Genomic DNA, 14,748 nt, shown 5'->3' with positions numbered 1-14,748 from the left:
GCTCAAGTGTGGCTCGGACACTTCATATCATGTTTGTTTCAGGCTCTCGGGCATTTCATCGAACACCTTGTGTGCATAGGAGGAACCAAAAGCAAACCCACCACCCCCTTCCGAAAATTGTGAATTGAGCTGAGTGAAGTGAAGTGAGCTGAGTCCTATATATAGGGATGGGCCTTTAGTCCCGGTTGGCCTGGCCAACCGGGACTAAAGCCCCTCCCGTCCGCCAGCTGGATGGGCCTTTAGCCCCGGTTGGCCTGGCCAACCGCGACTGAAGGCCTTCGGGGACCTTTAGTCCCGGTTGGCCAGGCCAACCGGGACTAAAGCCTCTCCCGTCCGCCAGCTGTCGACCGAGCGCGCTGGGCCCAGATAGTTGGTCGCGGGTCTCCTCCCGAACCGCGACTAAAGGCCCCTTTTGTCGCGGTTCGATTGTTTTGGGGACTAATGGGGGCGTATGGAAGCCTCTTTTTCTACTAGTGAATGTTTCACACAAAATATATTCATGTTTTTTTGAATTTGTTTCCATTTTTCATTTTACTGTTGACCCGAGATCACACGAGCTCGTGATTAGAATAGTCGCGTCCCAAGGTAGTTCTGCTGAAAACATCATTAGTCGGGGTTAGTTTCATTCAAACGATGCAAATTAGAGGCCAAAACATGAGCAAAAGTGTTTGGAAAAGTAGATGCGTTTGGGACGTATTAGTCGCCGGCCAACTAGCTTCTTCGGCAGCCTCGCTCCTGTCATCCGAGATGCCCGCTATAGGTGTTGATGAGAATGTTGCTGGTGCCGAGGATGTCATCGAGGTTGATGTGGCCGGTTGCTCGTATGAGTTCCTAGCTACGGTGACACAGCCTGTGGATGAGACTCATGTTCCGGTCTCAATTCCTGTTGAGATCTTATGGCAAGATGTGGATGAGCAAGCTAAGGCTGATGTGATTATGTCATTCTGTCAACCGGGCTATATGGTGGTCTTATTGGGAAATGGCACAGAGATGGATCCGGCGGCTGTGGAGATCACAAGGACTTCAAAGCTTTAGGAGTTGCCTACTGATGTTGGCGGCCCATGAGACTTGCTTCTTTTACCTTGGTGACTGAGTTCCTCAAAAGATTTACTTGCCCATCGCTCGGTTCTTTCCTCAAAGCTCTGGTGCATCGACGACGTAGTGGAGGCATGGCGCTGAAAGTAACCGAGGAGTATGTGCAAGATAAGATGAAGGCATATCTACACATGTACAAGAAGCTTCTCATGCCAACGGCGATCCAGGCAATCCGGGCCTTTTCAAGAGGTTAGGTACTTGCCAATCTCCTATTGCATGAGTCTTTCTAGATTGCGAAGGTCAATTTGGTTAGATATGAAGTTCTTTCAGTGGTCTTGGGCCTAGACGTCCTTAAATCCGGCTCAGACGAAGTGCCTTGATAGCTAGAGATGTGTGAAGTTTTCGCTGGTTTTCCTTCCTTAAACGTGTCATGTATGGTTTTTGGGTTCGGTTTTCCTTATTAACTAGACCAATGCTTTTCTTTGGGCAATGCGGGAGCTCGTCGCCCTCTGACGAGGTTTTTTTCAACAAAACATTATTGTGTCGTATGAACTATATAGATTTGCTCAAGTTTTTCAACACATAGCCGGTCCATGACAATACGGAAATTAATGCAAAAAACAACATATAACTTGCATGCATGACTTGTTGAAGTGGCGTGGTATTATGGCTAGAGTAATAAAAATGTACTCCCTCTGTCCGGAAATACTTGTCGGAAAAATGGTTAAAAATGTACGAGTATAACTTAGTACTGCATACGTGATTTGCTAAGGTGACATGGTTACTTAAAATGATTTGATAAGTTCTCTGGGCTTAGTGGCATGAGTGTTAGAGTTCACTAGACGATACCCAGGCATTGCTGCGGGAATTGGTTGGTGAAATTTTGGGTTGATAACATGAGAAACAAAATTAAAAATACATATGAGTATAGTTGTAACAATGTTTATTGAATATAAGTAGAATAATTTAATGGAAAACCTTTTCCTGTGCGTGGTTGAATGTTGTTGAGGGTATTTTCTCATGCATGATTGTGTGTTGAGGTGGGTCTTATCCCATTCTTAATTGCACGGTGAGATGGCATGCTTACATGTTGAGACAAATAAGTTATTGTGGATTACTCTTTTAGTTATATAGGATGCCACCAGTATTCTGGTTATAGCATATATCAACCAGGTTTTTGGGACAGGTATATGCCAACAATAGCAGGTTACTCCGAAACCAGCAACTGGGTGACCCATGCATATATTTGCACAATAAATTATTGTTACGCATCGTTGCATTTATGATTTTTCATATGTGTTACATTGACATTGCTTCACCTATCGAGTATCAATACCTCCACTTGGCACCTTGAGAGACCCATCAAGGGTTGGTGGATCAAGCGGTCCGGGTGTTCTGCCACAAGAGCACTCCACCGCCGATATTGCTCAGCACCATCAAAGGCGAAGATCGTCCTTGGATAGCTGCAGGCGAAAAGAAATATGAGGTCGATTATAACAGGAGAGTAATCTTTTTGTAACTTGAGGTTGTAATTCACACTCTATTCCCTTTTAATTAATAGATGTGCCTCCGTTCTGATTTTGTTTTACATTGACATTGGGGCATGGGTGCTATTTTTTCGAGAAAACTTCTGATATATTCATCTTCATTCATAGCAGTACAACGAACATTAGAAATAATAAAAATTACATCCATATTCGTACACCTCCTAGCAACGACTACAAGTACTGAAGCGAGCTGAAGGCGCGCCGCCTTCATCACCTCTCCCTCGCCGGAGCCGAGCAAAACCTATAGAGAATTATAAATCAAGTGAAAACTTATCTGATTTTTGTCTTTCTATCTGCTATTTGCACCAATGTTATATGATGTTTAGTTTAATTGGAATTGGCAAAAAAAAGATACTGAATAATATAACAGTTTTTTCATATGAAGTAAGGACTATGTTGGTGACCAGTGCTAATACGTAACTTCTCATTCACTATCCTTATCCCATAATTAGTTTACATGTTTTAATCAATAACATATTGAGAAATTTCCTATCAGAAAATGAATCTAAATATTGATCGACTGTACTTGCATCTTGTCTATTTGCCACCCGCCTATCTTTAGCCTGGCCATATTATAGTGGCTCTTTTATTTGTACATTGTCATCCTCTAGATGCTTTTATGCATGTTTGTTTTATTTTAATGATCTATCGAACCTTTGCATCTGAGGCAAAGCCGATGTGTATTCATGAAGTATTGCTCAAACATTTCTCTCCCCTTCTTCTTGTCTTCATCTTTTTTTTTTCAGAATGTCATCACGGTTCGAGCATCTATAGCCGGGCGCCTGAAACCCCCCTCAAACGTCCCGGGAGGACGGCCCGGTTAAAATAAATTAGGACCCAGACGGGTGCCTCAAACAGGCCTTAAACGCCCAGGCTAACCGGCAACCCTCATACGAGCCCAAATCTGGGGCGGATATGGGGAGGTCCGGGCCCAATCGGGCGCGTCCGCCACATCGGACTGACGGCTGGGTCCCACACGAAATCGCCCAGAAACTCATCGGTCCGACGGGCATCTCCTCCAGTGGGGGTATGAACGCCGCGTGGCGCCGCTCCGGCTCGCTGCCCATGGCCAAAGTCCGGCTATTTAAGTCAGGCGACGTCCCTAAGCCCTAGCCACATCCTCTTCCTCCCTCTCCGTGCCGCCAGCCCGAGTCCATCCATATCTCTCCGTCTCCCTCTTCCCTCATCATCCGCCTCTACCATGGCCCGACAGAAGAAGACCACGTATGTGATGCTAACGATGGAGCTCCGGTTCTAGATTCAGGAGAAGATCCGGATGAGGCACGCCACCTGGATCGCAGTCAGCCTGCCTCCAGACTCGCCGGAGCCGGATGAGGAAGAGGAGGGGGAGCAGCAGCCGGAGCCTATGAAGGGAGCGGATCTAGAGGAGGAAGAGGACGACTCGGTGCCAGTTGTGTGGTTTTCCATGGGGGACGCCATGGCGGAGGTCGAGGTCGCCCAACCGGTGGAGATGGCAGAGCAGACCACCATCCTCGAGTCTATCCAAGATGTGGCATACGTGAAGTCCAACCGGCGCTTCATCCTGCAACAACAGGCGGAGATCGACACGCTTTTCGACAAGGTGAAAGCGGAGATGGAGGCGGAGGCCGCCACGGAGCCGGAGTTGCGTCTGCAGCCCATGTACCCGGAGCCCGAAATGGAGATAGTGGACATCTTCGATGACAACGAGTAGTGTGTAGTGTAGTTTTAGTTGATCTACGTACGATGTACATGTTTATTTTGCATGGTTTGTATGGTTTTAAGAGTTCAAGTATGAGGTATTTAGATGCAGAGAAGTAAAATTTAAGGGTTGCCCGGTTACTATCAGTGGACGTGCCTGGGTGCGTCCCCGAACATTTGAGAGGCCGGATTTGGTATATCAGGCTGTAGTTGCCCTTACTCCCTATGTATTGTACTTCTATTTAGACACTTATGATTGAAGTGATAACACCATTCTTTACTTTGTACTACGGATATTTCTGCTATGCATTGTAAATTCAAACAAACTACTACAATATGAGAGGAAACATGCACCTTAGTGTTTTTCTTTGTATTTTCCGGAAAGACGAAAAAGGTGACATAAATGAGATAGGGGACAGAGATTCTCTGGCGTGATGCATGATTCTTTTGAACCCGTGTCCGCCTAAAGCTTCACGCGCATACACCATGTGACTCCTGACAAGAGTTCAAGTCCTCGTTTCCTTGCCCCGACCACAAGCATCTCTTCCCGGCAATTCCACCGACGACTCTTCCGTCTACCATTCGCGGTAAAATTGACAATTTTAACCTGTGAACGCAATGAATTCACAAAATACACTGGCCCTAAAACTATTTTACACGCCTGACCTTTTGTGTAGCGCCCGACACGCAGGCGCCACACCCTACGGTGCAGCACCCACCTCTGGGGCGTTGCACACCTATCCACCGTGGCAGCCCTGGGCCCGTACCCAAGCAGTGCAGCGCCTCCGAGCTGGGCGCCACACGTGTAATGTGCAGCGCCTAGCCCTTAGGCGCCGCACTGTGACTTAGATGCCAGCTGCCCGCTCCCCCTCCCCCACCCCACCCATTCGTTCCAGGAGGGGTTACAGAACAGGTGCACCGGCGCCTTCCTCCTCTTCCCCTCTCAATCCCCTCTCCCAATTCCTTCATATCCGACGATTTGGTCCGTGAATTTCTTCACCAATCCATCCTAGAAGGTACTCTCCTCCGATCCCCTTCTTTTTATCCATAGAAAATATGGTATTTTGAAGATTTGGAGAACCCTTGTTTGATTTGATTAGATTTGAATCTTGCATGTATTAGAATTTTGCATGTATTACAACCCTTGTTTGTTCGATTTGTGGAACCCTAGTTTAGTTTATTTTATTGAAAAGATATGGTTGGATACATAGATTGACATGTTATTTCTATGGAAAAGTTATTTGAATGAAGTAGGCCTAGTTTAGTTTTGAAATTATACTCGTATTGAGAAGAATGCTTTGGATACATATGCTTTGAATCTTGCATCTAGTAGGCCTACTTTAGTATTTTTTAATTGAAAAGATAATCGTGTTGACAAGAATGCTTTGTTGAAATTGTTAGGATGGTTTGGCTTCTCGATGATCACTGGGACTAGAAACACCGGCCGTACGCGTTGTCGGTGCACCAGGAGGTAATTATGAATTTGTGTTTATTTCAAAGACAAATGCCCCATATGTAATTTTCTGATTTGCTTGTTTGTAGGATCTTCAACCTCTGAAGCTTCGGTCTCACGGGGTCTCGGGGATGCGGTATGATGAGCGATACACACCTTATGTAAGGGAGACAGGACTCCTCCCTTTCATTCAGTTGGTCAGCCGGTCGACGCCACCCCTCAATGCTGCAGCAATCACCGCGCTTGTTGATCATTGGAGGCCGGAGACACACACTTTCCATCTTCGGACCGAGGAGATGACCGTGACGCTCCAGGATATTGCTATGATCACCGGGCTTCCTATCGAGGGTAATCCTCTATGTATGAGCACCGATTCTGATGGGTGGCGCTAGCAGATGAATGCCCTTATCGGTATGGTTCCTCCGGAGCCTCGGCAACCAGAAGGAGAAGATAAGAAGAAGGAAAGAGTCGCAACCGGTGCTCCTTATGTCTGGATTGCATGGAACTTTGGCAATTGCCCCGAGGAGGCTAATGAGGATGAGGTCAAGACATATGCTCGTGTGTACATGTGGTACGTTATATCCAGGACTATGTTTGCCGATGGCACAGGCAAGAATGCTCCATGGATGTGGCTGAAGGCGTTGACAGTCTTCGATAGCAAATGGAGTTGGGGTTTGGCGACACTGGCTTACTTGTATAGACAAGTATAAAGTTGTTTCTTTTTCACTTCATTGTTACATTATCAATGCGATCTTCTTGTTAATTCAACCATGTTTTCTTTTATGTGCAGTTGGATGAAGCCTCTTGTAGGAAATCAGGAGGTATTGGTGGTTGTATGCTCGCACTTTCTATATGGAGCTGGGAGCGATTGCCGGTTGGATGACCGAAGACCGTCAAGTACGAGGATTGGAACGACCATGACGACCCGCTACGGTACTCCACTTGGGCTTACAAGTGGGATGTAGTAAATGAGACGACGGATGATCCCTCGGTCATGTACAAGTTGTACAAGAGCGAGCTGGACACGATCACGACTGAGTAGGTGACTCGACATTGTATAAGTGATTCTCATGCTTCTATCGTATCTCATAATTAATTTTGCAATGTATGCTATGCAAGTGGAATGGGAGCCGTATCGAAAAGGGGATAGTCTTGGTATCATTAGATACTTTGTGCTGAATCCGATGTGCTTTAGGGATAGGGATCTTTGGCATATGCGGTGCCCACTCATATGCAACTGGGCGTTTGAGCTTCACCAGCCACATCGGGTCTACCGCCAGTTCGGTTTGTTCCAACCACACCCGCCGGAGTGGGAGGACACGGACAACAGTGTCTCCACGAGTAAGATATAATCATCCTTGAGCACTTAGCAGGTTCTCGGCGGTTTCGATGGTGCTAACATTCTGTTTCTAACCTGCAGGTTGGATAGGAAAAAGCAACGGAAGGTCAAGCATTGGGACAAGCATCACATCAAGTATATCATACAGTTTGCACTTAGTGTGGAGAAAGCTAAGGCTGGAAAACGAGCCCAGCTTCGTTAGCACTGCCCGATCGCGTTCAACAACTATCTCACATGGTTTCTTGCAAGTACCCGTGTGGAGGTATGCAAGCTGGCGTATGCTGAGGAGATTTTGGAAGATCCCACCGTCTTCGATGAGCTAACCCAGCACCAGTACAACAAATTAGTCAGGGAAGGCACCTCAGTCCCTTCAGCTCCAATGATGAACTTTGTGGTATTTCCTCTTTCTGCTTTCCCATTCGCACTATTCACATCTTCGCTTGCCTAACACGTTAATGCCGTATCTGTTCATAGCGTGCCCAGAACAAGAAAGCAGCTGATGAGACCGAGACTATTCTGGAGACAACCCGAGCAGGGAAAAGCGATGGGGAAGGTGCCCTTCGAGCATTCATTAAGGTTCACACCTCGTTCAATTTTCCATGTAACATTTGTTGCTACGTTCGATATCTCATTCACTTGTACATGTTGCAGCGTCAAGGACAAAGGTTAAGGCGGCTATCCAACCTTGTCGGTTGTCGTGACCCTGAGTATGTATCACCTCAACGGTCTAGGTCGGCAACACCATCAAATCCCAATTCTGGCCATAGTGATCCTTTGGAGGATGAGGATGTGGGTGTGGTCACCCAAGAGGTAAGCAAATAGCATATAATCAATTAGTGATGCATTGCTAATTATACCCTAACAAACGGTCTTTTCCATATCTTTTGTTTTGTAATAGGCTGATGATGACATGACCTTGGGGACCTTTCAAGTTCGGTCAGCATACATGTTAAAGACTAGGCAGGGAATCAATAAATACACACCCGAAGACTTCACCGAAACAGGCAATAGGACGGTCGGCACCTCGCGGATGGCAGCTTTGGATGACTATGTGGATCAGGTGGATGAGGAGATGGAGCCGGAGCTGGAGCGGGTGCCTCTTCCTAGGAAGGCGAAGGCGAAGAAGATAGCGAAAAGGAAGGGGGAGGAGCCAAAAAGTGCTCAAGGAACTAGTCTTCGTACTCTATTTGTTATGTAACTCGCCTAGTGGGCGTTTGTCGAACTTGTTATGTAGTTGACCTTGAAGTGGTGGTAGCTCTTAGTAGTGTTGAACTTGTTATGGTCACTCTAAGAAATGTTGTCTTTGTTCTAGTTAAAGTGCTATTGAAAATTTCATCATGATCATTACTATTTATTCTGTGACATAAGTATATGTGCCTCAAAATGTGCCTTACCGTGTGTCTGAAATGACCAAGTTTATTTGTTAAAAAAACACAAAGTGCTTGTGCAGCGCCCAGGCAAGAGGCGCCACACTGTATAGTGCAATGCCCAGCTGGAAGGCGTTGCACTATACAGTGTGACGCCCGAAGGGTAGGCGCCACACCAACACTTAGCCATTTTTTCCCTTCGAAAGTGCCTGCAAAGTTTCCAGAGAGTAAAGCCAGATACAACATGGTGCAGCGCCCAGCTGGGAGGCGTCACACTGTATCGTGCAACGCCTAGCTCGGAGGCGTTGCACTCTAAAGTGTGGCGCCTCCAAGCTAGGCGCCACACCAACACTTAGCCATTTTTTTCCTTCGAAACTGGCTGCAAAGTTTCTAGAGAGCAAAGCCAGATACAGCGTGGTGCAGCGCCCAGCTGGTAGGCGTCGCACTGTATTGTGCAACGCCTAGCTCGGAGGCGTTGCACTATACAGTGTGGCGCCTCCAGGCTAGGCGCCGCACCAACACTTAGCAATTTTTTCCCTTCGAAACTGGCTGCAAAGTTTACAGAGAGCAAAGCCAGATACAGCATGGTGCAGCGCCCAGCTGGTAGGCGTCGCACTGTATTGTGCAATGACTAGCTTGGAGGCATTGCACTATACAGTGTGGCGCCTCCAGGCTAGGCGCTGCACCAACACTTAGCCATTTTTTCCTTCGAAACTGGCAGCAAAGTTTCCAGAGAGCAAAGCCAGATACAGCATGGTGCAGTGCCCAGCTGGTAGGCGTCGCACTGTATTGTGCAACGCCTAGCTCGGAGGTGTTGCACTATACAATGTGGCGCCTCCAGGCTAGGCGCCGAAGCAACACTTAGCCATTTTTTCCCTTCGAAACTGGCTGCAAAGTTTCCAGAGAGCAAAGCTAGATACAGTGTGGTGCAGCGCCCAGCTGGGAGGCGTCGCACTGTATTATGCAACGGCTAGCTCGGAAGCATTGCACTATACAGTGTGGCGCCTTCCTGTATCTGGCTGTATCTTCTGTTCTTCTCTGGAATCTTACAGCCAGTGTAGCGCCTACCCAGGAGGCGCCACACCGAACAGTGCAACACCTCTGCGCTAGGCGTTGCACTTGTACTTGGACATTTTTGACAAACAGAGAAGTCTGACGGTAGCATATGCACACATGGTATGATGATTTAGAGTAGGATTGATAGCAAACAGACAACATATGCACAAAGTACTTGACGATACATAGTAGTTCATAACACATACCACTTGAACTTGAAGAGTAGCTCATACAACCAAATCGAGGAGGGAATACATAGTACTTCACGACACATAGTACTTCATAATACATAGTAGTTCACGACACATAGTAGTTCACAACCAAATCGAGGAGGAGTCCAAAAGACATAGTAGTTCATGACACATAGTAGTTCATACTCCACAATCCTTATGGAGATGACATAGCTCTATTGCGTAGAGCAAGGCCCTTTCCCTTCTTCTTCTTCCTCTCTTCTTCCTCTTCCTCCTCCCTTTTCATTATGAGGCGAGCCTCCTTAACCACCCTCTCAATGAATATCTTATTCTTCCTCTCCTCTTTTTCAGCTGCGAATGCCCAAACTTTCATGGTTCTTTCTTCAAAATCCTTGAGACGCTTCATTTGTGCGTCCTCACATTTCTTGTGCAACGCTAGCTCCCTAGCGCGACACTCAAAACCTGCTCTAATTCTTTGCTCCCTCTCCTTTTCGAGCTCCTCCTCCTTCTTCTTCTTTAGTGCGGCTTCGTCTTCCTCTCTCAGCTTCTTCGCAGCCTTCTCCCACCACCTCGCCATCTCATCGTCGCCATCCTCCTTCATTGTTGGCTTGTTGGGTTGAGAAGCCGCCATACCTACAAGGAGGGAAACAGAATAGTTAGTAATGACAATAAGAACAAATGGAACAACGTGTACATTGCAACATGAAGACATGAAAAACAAGAACATATGAAACATTGTAATTAGTAAGCAACATACGGAAATGGTCTATCGAGGTATCCAAACATTCCTCTATAACGACTTTGCCCTTGACCACCACCAAGGCGAAGACCATCACCACGACCAAAACCATCCCCACGGCCAAGTCCACCACCAAGGCCAAGTCCACCACCAAGGCCAAGACCATCACCACGACCAAGTCCACCACCACGACCTCTACCACCATCACGGCCTAGACCACCACCATGAGCTCTATCACCACCACGGCCTCTTGTAAGTCCTAGTTGCCTCCCTCTTTGTTGCCTAGATCCTCTTTGGCTACCATTTGGTTGCCTTGGCACTTGTTGGCTACCACTTGGGTGGCTACCATTTGGTTGGCTTGGCACTTGTTGGCTACCACTTGGTTGGCTACCACTTGGTTGGCTTGGCACTTGTTGGCTACCTTGTGTAGCTCCTTGTTGGCTTATGCTTGCATCATTTTTCTTGGACCTTTTTCATGGTTTCGTACATTTTATTTTGTTGTGGCCATGACCATTGCATTCCCACAACGGGAGCTCTCACGAGGCTCTTGGAATTGGTCGTTGCCCGCTTCGTGGCAGCCACCATGACCCCATCCGTCCATGTAGCCTCTAAGACGCTTTGTCTTACGTCTACCACGTTTAACAACCTTCAACACCGGATCCGGCCATAGTTGAACTCCATGGTACTCTGGCCATTGTGATTGCTCAAAGTATGGGTGAAAGTGGGGAGCCCATGTTTTCTTAACCGTCTGGATTGAGAACTCCTACTCCCTCACGGTGCGGGGGTGATTGACATCCACATTCCTAACACGACCGGCGGTATACAAGTGTGAGCATGGGAGATGAAGCAACAATGGCCTCCCGCAAGAGCAATCACACCGTGTTAAGGAGACCTTGAAAGCCTGACCTCCATGTTGGTGGCCATCGTTTGTGGTTCCTCCTGGCTCTTTCACTTCGTACTTCCACTCTTCGTTGTCATATAGTATAGCTTCTTCTGAGTCTGCCTTCCGCTATTGAAATTCCAACCATTCACCAACCTTGGGTGGAAACTTGTACTTGTACTTGCGCTTGTTCTCACCCGCTATCTGTGCATCTGTTTCCATCGAGTACTTTAGAAAGTATGCATTCATCTTGGCAAATGTGTATTGAACTATTGCCGTCACAGGTAATCCACGTGCACCTTTGAGCACCTTATTGAAACATTCTGCCATATTGCTTGCCATTTGACCGTATCTCCGGCCATCTTCATCAAAACACGTGCCCACTTGTGCCGATGTTCAGTGTGCCTATTGAAAAAGTCTTGACCTCCGGGATCAAGTTTTTTGTGTGCCAACAATTTGTTGTACAAAGTGGCGAACCGTTTGTCCGAGAAAGCGAGACAACAATCTTGAAGATCATCGGCCAACTCCTTAAGGCCACATGCCCTATAGAAGTTCGAACAAAAGTGCCTCATGCACCATCGATGGTGCAACGGAGCATGCCCAGGAATGTCAATCTCCACCACGTTAATAATTCCTTGATGCCGATTATGACACAAATTTCCCTCTCAGTGGGTAACACCTTCGACCTCAAAAGACGCAAAAACCACTCCCAGCTGTCATTGTTCTCCACCTCAACCAAAGCAAATGCCAATGCCAACAACCGGTTATTGGCATCACTTGCTATCGCAACCAACAAGGTCCCCTTGTATTGTCCGGTCAAGAACGTGCCATCAATGGTGATGACCGGCCTACAGTGTTCGAAAGCCCTCATGCATTGCTCGAACGCCCAAAATGCATGGCCAAATACTCGGAGTTTCCTTCCGTCATGATCCGTTGTTTTTCCCCATGAGGCTCGACCACATGAACCATGCCCGGGTTTGTGGCGGCCATGGCTAACAACAATCTAGGGATTCAGTTGTATGCTTCCTCCCAACTACCATACAACATCTTAAATGTGGCTTGCTTCGCCTTCCATGCCTTCCAGTACTTCACCTTGTAATGAAAGATGGATTTCACAAGGTCAATGATGTGTTGGATGCTCATTGTTGGAAGTGTGGAAATTGAGTTGGAGAGCTTGTAAGCGATGAACTCGGATGTGAGTTGTCTATGGTCTTGGGACACAACCTTGCCATCCACCCTTTTGCTTTGGCACATGTGAGTTGCCACACAACTCACTACGTGCCAAGTGGGACCTCCTTTCCATGGTCTTGCATGCACAATCCACGGACATTTTTCATCATCTTCACATGCACATGCAACCGTGTAGCGCACATTGACGTCCGAGTGCACCACCGTATGTGGACGATAATGCGTAACCGAGTAGTTGTCGAGCCACATCTTCAACTCCAACAAGGTTTGGAACTTAGACCCTTTAGCAATCCCGTTCTTTCCATCATTCAAATCACGGTGAGAGCTTGGCCTAACCCCAAGAGATATACCTTGGCCACCATCTACCACTACTTCATCCGCGAGACTAACATCCTTGAACAATGTAGTCCGATGAACCCGACCGAATACCTTTTCGAAACCTTCGGCCTCCTTCGCCGTGAACCCTTCCTCATCAACTTGTTCATCGGGACCTTCGTCATCCGAATCCGATGCATAGCCACGGGAATAAGGGATGGAATGGTCCATTGTCTCTTGCAAATGATATTTGTCGAGATCACCCACATTTTTTGTCATGGAGATCAACTTCATTGTCATCTTCCGCATACTCATCATTCTCCTCTTGCAAAGCTTCATTTTAATTGTTTAGAAAAGGGCCAATGTTGGCCTCACTTCTTGGGTCATATGAGGTTCAACAATTTCATCTCGGTTAATGCGTGGGGGGCTACTAGCAACCAAAGGGGAGGGGTTCCGGTTCAAGTCCAAATGCAAACTTGAATCAACCTTCTTCGTTGCAAATAACTCAAGAGCCTTGTCTAGTGATTCGGCCACCGTCTCCATGTATGCAACCCAACGTTGCTCCGAGTTGACACCCATTGTCTTCCAACGGATGTGCATTCCAAAACCTACATTATGCCTTCCCTCCAGCTCAACAATATCACTAGGGTCCATCCAATTCAAATCTTTCCTCACTTGTTGCAAGAGCTCCGCATAGCTAGGACTGTTATCAAACACCATGTCAACCACATCCGGGTCCGGTTCAACATTGCCTTTCAAGAAGGCATCTTTGTCCCCATGATGAACAAACACACATGTTCTTCCCATCCCTATAAGCATTCAAACAACACAACGTAACATTTCTTCCATGAGTACTAATCCAAAGATTAACACGGAATAGAAACCCTAACATATATATGAAACAACAACCATAACCCTAACCCTAACCCTAGGACCAACATATATATGAAACAACAACCATAACCCTAACCATAACCCTAACCATAACCCTAACCCTAACTCTAACCATAACCCTGACATACTAACAAGCCTAATCATAGGAAATTGGCAAACAAGCATCTCACATATCAATGCAAATCTCTAGATCCATACAAAACTAGGGTTTCCCCAAACTAGCAACAAATGAGCAATTTGTTAACATTACTTGGATCAAAAGAAGGGGATCGGAGAAGATTACCTTGAGGGAGGGTTTGAGTTCGAAATCCACGGACAAAATCTTCAAATTTGTAGGATTTGGGGAAGGATTTGAGAGGGGGAGAGAGGGGGAGAGGGGGCAGATCTCGGGTGAGCTATGTGTGGGGTGGGGGTGTGTGGGGGGGAGTGGGGGAGGGGGGCCCGGCCAACTAGTAACAGACAGTGCAGCGCCTAAGGGCTAGGCGCTGCACATTACACCTGTGGCGCCTAGCTCGGAGGCGCTGCACTACTTGGGTGCGGGCCCAGGGCAGCCATGGTGGACAGGTGTGCAACGCCCCAGAGGTGGGCACTGCATCGTAGGGTGTAGCGCCCGCGTGTCGGACGCTACACAAAAAGGTCAGGCGCGTGAAATAGTTTTATGGCCAGTTCATTTCGTGAATTCATTACGTCCACAGGTCAAAATTGAAGTTTGCCACCATTCGCTGCAGCAAAAGAAGGGGCCGACTGGTCTATTCTTGCCGTCGCCAAACGAATACCCGCGCGCGCCTAGTGGTGGTCATAACTCATAAATCACGCTAGCTCCAGGTGCCGCTTGCTGATCAATGGAGGAACGAACAACGGGAACAACGGTGGTGATGGTGGCATGGTTGCTGCTTCTCTGCATCACTGCTGCTGCCACCAGCGGGGCACTGCAAGCTCATGCCCAGCTCGAGAGCAATGGTGTGGTCACTACTAACTACTCAATATCATATATTTTCGGGAATAAAATGCTTGGTATCGTATTCATTGTGAAATTGATAGACCTATGATTTAACAAATCTCGG

The 14,748-nt window shown here is 47.2% G+C and overlaps 1 pseudogene; it reads left to right on the top strand.

Moving 5' to 3' along the window:
- The first annotated feature begins 14,438 nt into the window (after positions 1-14,438).
- Positions 14,439-14,748, top strand: part of LOC120965078 (probable LRR receptor-like serine/threonine-protein kinase At4g29180) — a 29,257-nt pseudogene continuing 28,947 nt past the window's right edge.

Source organism: Aegilops tauschii, chromosome 5, assembly GCF_002575655.3.
Source record: "Aegilops tauschii subsp. strangulata cultivar AL8/78 chromosome 5, Aet v6.0, whole genome shotgun sequence".
NCBI classification, from domain to species: domain Eukaryota; kingdom Viridiplantae; phylum Streptophyta; class Magnoliopsida; order Poales; family Poaceae; genus Aegilops; species Aegilops tauschii.
Note: the sequence above shows the minus strand (reverse complement) of the source record. Positions and strands in the feature narration are given on the sequence as shown.